Raw genomic sequence first — 6,062 nt, forward strand, 5'->3', positions numbered from 1 at the left:
GCTAGCACCCCGGGGGAGCTCCCCCCTGGTGGTGGCAAGGGCCTATTGCAGGGCTTCTGAAACTCGGAGCAATTTGCTGTTGTTAGCAGCAAATTGCTCCCACTTCCCTGCATATGTAGATGTCTGCCTGGGGGCACTTGCTCACAGGTAGTTTACTCATGAGTAAACTGATCCTGGATCAAATGCATGTGGTGTAGGCATGCACTGTATTTTTTTCTCTTGGATTTTGGGGGGAGGGATTTTTTTTTGAGGCAGAATGAAATCAAATGCCAAAAACTCAATATTTGTTGAGGAACTGCGTTCTTGTTTTTCAGCTAGATCAGTTCTCTGTATCAGTAAGGTCCTTATTACCAAAGTGGCTGGATATATTTCACACAGTCATGTATTCTTACAGATTTTCTCTGAGGTTCATCTTATAGATGGGAAATGAGACCAAGGGCCAAATCCAAAGAAGAGCTTAGTCCTCTCAAACGTGGGCCCTATAGCCTTTAAATGCCTGTCTCCATGAACAGATAACCCTTCATTAGGGTGCCCGTGTTTCTTATACAGCACATGGGGAAGCATCAGGTGTCTAAAGATTTGACTCAAAACAATCACTGGACTGAGCATGGAACCACTTGGAGCTAGCCAATAGGAAACATGTAGACAGATGTCTGAGAACCCATTCCTCTCTGGGACTTAGATCCCTGAGTCAATGCCACAGAAAGCACCTCCATCCATAACCTAGAATGCTTTTGTGAGCAGGAATAAACACTTTGTCTGTCTGTCTGTCTCTCTTGGAAGGGAAGCACAAAAATTGTCCAGAGTGCAGTACTGCCCTGTTATGTCTCTCTAGCATCCCAGGGGAATGCCCCAACCACAGCAGTATGGCTTATTATGGTGAAGCTGTGCCACAGGGCAAACAAGCATTCAGAATTCACTGGGCTAGAGATGGCAAACAGAAGGGAGCATAACTCTAGTACCTCAGCTGGGAAAGGAGACTCCTCAGGATTATTCAGTGGCTGTCTAACCACCACTGCCTTTTTCTGTGGCCACTTTTGAAAAGAATAGTGCCAAAACTTCACCACAGGAGGGTGCTGATCTTCTGGCTGTGCATTAGACATACTTAGAGAATGCCTTCTGAATCATAGTCCTTGGGTAACTAGGATGCAAGAATGTCTAGTTTCTGGATCCTAGGCAGGAGAGAGATGCTAAGCTATTCAGTTGTGTATGTGGAGAAGTAGATTTCTAGGTGATTTAGAGCAGTGGTCTCCGAAGTGTGGTGCGTGTATCCCAGGGGGTGCGCAAGACGATCCTTTGGGAAGCAGGAAGAAAATATTAGAACTTCTATTTATATTTATATTTATATAAATATACATATATTGGCGGTGCACGCTCAAAAATTTTTTACTGATAGGGGTGCATGATCAAAAAAGTTTGGAGACCACTGATCTAGAGCTCTACTTTCCCATCAAACAGGGAAGCAACTAAACACTTAAGTGTCTTTGGGGTTAGGCAGCAGCTGAATAGGGGTTATTTGGATTGCAATTTTCAACATCTCAGTTACACTTAGGATCTGCTTTAAGTGCCTGAGTGCTTTACTGGATCTAGCCCTAAGCAACTTGCCCATGGTTGTGGAGGACTTACATAGCTCAATAGGGAATGGATCCTTATTCTCCAATAGCTTGGCCACTTTCCTAACCTCAGAATATTGTTGGGCAGGGTTTCAGACGGGATGTTTCTGTATCATTGAGTTAGTTGCATAAATGGCTAATGCTCATTTCCTGTTACAGGAACAGAGAGCACTGATGCAAATTTGAATTGATGCAATCTACACTGGGGGCAGTTATCTGCGGATGTAGCTTATGACTAAGAAAAGCCCTTTGGAATCTCTTGCTACCCATTCCTCTGTGAAACAGAGAGCCGTGTGCTTCACAACAATGGACTGGAATAAGCTTTTATTGCTGGACCAACATCAGACAGGTGCAGCTCCTCCATCAAGAATGCTCAAATAAAACTCAGAGCAAAGTCTGTAGAATATGTAATGAATCAGATATTCTTAATCAAAAACCTTTAAAATACCTATCATATCACTGGGATTAAGCATTATTTGCTTTCAGTCCTCTGTGCCTTTGACGTTACCAGTTGCAGATTTACTCTTAACCCAGAACATTTCCTCACTTTATTGAATATTTGCCCCCCGCTTTGTTCCTAGCAGGTTCTTCTTCAGTTGGAATTGTTTCCTATGAGACGTCATTCATGTATCTGAATCGTATCAGCCTAGAGAATAGTACCTTCTTAAAGGTGGCATTTTTCATTTTCTTGTGATACCAAAATAAAACAAGTTAAAATGCTATCTTTCTCAAATGTGAGCCAGTATGACAAGTTCTATAATCATGTTCCATAAAATAAATTTCAAGTTGAGATAATATCTGTAACAAATGTCATTTTCTTCAGAAAGATATTCCCTTCTGACTCGAGAACTTGGTCACTCTTTCATGTCTTAATGATCATGAATATGCAGGAGTACCAGTCAGATAAACAACATGGTAGGCTTTTGACTAGTCATAAGAAGGGAATATATCTATTGATTTTGACTACTCATAGACTTACGTGTTATGACAAATGCAATTTTTTTGGAAAGGGAGGCTTTTTGTATAAATGTCATATAAGTGTCACTTATTTGATGGCCACTTTCATCATGTCATCAATAAAACCTGAGATTATTAAAACTTAAAATTCTAAAAATAGAGTTTACTTTTAGCCAGTAAGGGTATTTGTTTCCTTGTTTCATTTCTCTTAGCTTAGAAAAAGAAAATGGATTAAACTGTTTCACTTCTCCTTCAGGTCAGTCTTACTTTTCTCTTTTTTAATCAAGGGGCAGAAGGTGACAATACTTGGAATCACAAGTACTATAGGGACTTCTTTTAAATACAAAATCCAATTTTCAGTGGAACATTTCTAAAAACTGTGCTAATTTAAAAGAAATTAAATGTTATAAAAACTCAGGCATAAAATTTAGATTTTTTAAAATATTAAATAGACCTGAGACTTTCCACTTAAGGAAATGGCAGTATAACTAAGTTTTCTGGGTATGCTTTACATTTTATTAGTGAAGCGTTCTAGGAGGTTGGAGAACTTGCAGCAAAGGATAAAGCCTAACAAACTTTTGGATAGTTTCCAATTCCTAAGCTAAGCCATGAACTCTGTATTTGGCTTGAAACAAGGAATTTTCTCCCCAACAGCTGTCCCTGGAGTCAGTATAAACTATTCTAGAATATTTAGTATCCAACAGTGATACTATAGAAAGGACTGAAATATACTTAGGAAGTACTGAACATCACTTGATTTATGTACTAGAGAACATAACATATATTCATATAACATGCTTTCATATGTTAAAGTTATAATAGTGCTCATTTATGGTGTTATCCTGCTGCCCAAACTACACAACAGCCCTTTATGACTACCCCTACTGAGATCACTGAAACTGTGAGACTAAATTATAGGTCCAAAAATAGTGCTAGATGCTGAAATCTGTCATGTATTACACACCTCTGTGCTCCTAAACAAAGGCTTCTAAATGGAAACTTCTTTTGTTTTTACTTTATGCATAACAAAAACAAGGTTTTTGATTACTCTCCTTTAAAAGCCTCAGTTACTGAACTGAAATTCTATACTGATATAGCATAAAAAACTGAATAATGGAACAGGACTGTAGTCACCTGCTCTAGGTGTCTGATATTTATACTATTATACAAGCACCAATCCTACTGTATATTTAAACACTACATTAAAAAGCGTGTGTAGAAATAAGGGATGTCAGTTCGATATAAGCCAGACTCAGGGGGCTGTGGTGCTGTATCTTCTCTTATGGAACTCCCCCTTTTTTTCTTTTTTTCTTTAATACCATCTACTAAAACCACTGTATCTCTTATTTTCATAGAACAATACCACTGTTGACATCCACACTATTGACTTGATCTGTATTGCAAAAATGCAAAATAGGGGTGGATGGGTGGAAAGGGATTCCTCCCTTTCATGGGTAGATTTAAAAAAAATGCAATAAAAATCAGTTTCCTTCTGTACAAAAATGCAACAAGATATTAGGGCTATCTCTCAAACAAGATTCATACTGGGGGCATATGGTACAATGTAAGAACATGTAACATGATGTCTTCTGCTTGCATAGCTATTATCATGTATATTAGGAAGATCACCTCAGTGGTACCAGTAAAGGCAATACATGTGTGGACTGATGCTGTTCAAATGTGGGGAACGTTTATCCACTTACTATAAAACTTGGAAGAATCCCTGAACCAAATCAAGTATGAAAGAGCTTATCACTTGTTTTTTTCTAGACAGATCACTTTGGAACATTTTATATGGTACATTTGGTATGACTTGTGATTTTTATTATTTTAAATTTTCATTGAAAAAATTCAGCTTGTATTCCTTGCTGGGGTGGGGCAGAGGGGGCATATAGATTTTATAGGTTTCATAGACGTTAGGGCTGGAAGGGACTCGGAAGGTCATCGAGTCCAGCCCCCTGCTCCAGGGGCAGGAAGTCAGCAGGGATCATAGGATCCCAGCAAGATAAACATCCAAATTTATCTTGAAGGTGTTCAAAGTAGGTGCTTGAACCCCCTGCAGCGGCAGTGTATTCCAGACCTTGGGGGCTTGGACTGTAAAGAAGTTCTTCCTTATGTCCAGCCTGAAATAGTCCTGAAGGAGTTTATGACTGTTTGAACTTGTCATCCCTGGGGCGCTCTGGTGAACAGACATTCCCCCAGTTCCTAATGAGCACCCCGATAAACTCTAGGTGGCCACCAGATCACCCCTGAGCCTGTGCTTTTCCAGGCTGAAGAGTCCCATAGCTCTCAGCCACTCGTCATAAGGCCTGTTTTCCTGGCCTCTGATCATGCACGTGGCTCTTCTCTGGACTCTCTCAAGCTTCTCCACATCCTTTTTGAATTGCAGAACCTAAAACTGGATGCAGTACTCCAGCTGCGGCCTCACCAAGGCTGAGTACAATGGGAGAATGACTTCCTGGGATTTGCTTGAGAAGCATCTATGAATGCAAGCCAGCTTTTTGCTCACTTTCCTGGCCGCAGCATCACATTGAAGGCTTATGTTCATTTTATGGTCAATCATGAAATTCCCAAGTCCTTTTCATCCATAGTGCTAGCCAGTGTAGCACTGCCAACCCTATAAGCATGGTGCAGGTTTTTATTCCCAAGGTGGAGAACCTTGCATTTTTCAGTGTTAAACACCATCAGGTTCTCGACCACCCATTTCCTGAGCCTGTCCAGGCCAGCCTGGATCGTCCTCCTGTCCTCAGGTGTGGATGCTTTACCCCAGAGTTTGGTGTCGTCGGCAAACTTGGCCAGTCCGCTTCTGATACCAATGTCCACATCATTGATGAAGATATTAAATAGTATAGGCCCTAGGACAGAGCCTTGGGTGACCCCACTGGTCACAGTGCACCAAGACGACTGGCTCCCATCGACCACCACCCTCTGGGTCCTACTGTGGAGCCAATTCCCCAGCCAGTGGATCGTGGTGAAGCCGAGGCCACAGTTGGCCAGTTTTGCCAAGAGGTGATCATGGGATACCAGATCAAAGGCTTTTTTGAAGTCAAGATATACAACATAAATCACCTCTCCCTTGTCCAGGTGATAGGTCACCTGGTGGTAAAAGGAGATAAGATTGGTCAAGCAAGACCTACCTGCAACAAACCTGTGCTGGCTGTCCCTCAGGATGCTGCCATAGGCCAGTCTGTTAAGAATGGCCTCTTTAATAATGTTTTCTAAGACCTTCCCCAGAATAGAGATCAGGCTGATGGGTCTGTAGTTTGCCAGATCCACTTTCCTCCCCTTCTTGAAGATAGATGCCACATTGGCCTTCTTCCAGTCCTTGGGCACTACACCAGACCACCAGGAGTTCTCGAAGATCCATGACAGGGGTTAAGCCATGACGCTTACCAGCTCCTGGAATACCCTGGGGTGCAAGCTGTCAGGGCCGGCTGACTTGAAGGTGTCCAGCCTCTCTAGGTGTTCCTTCACGAGGTCAGCAGTGATGGA

Source organism: Crocodylus siamensis, chromosome 3 (assembly GCF_052110815.1).
Source record: "Crocodylus siamensis isolate JL-2025a chromosome 3, ASM5211081v1, whole genome shotgun sequence".
NCBI lineage: Eukaryota > Metazoa > Chordata > Crocodylia > Crocodylidae > Crocodylus > Crocodylus siamensis.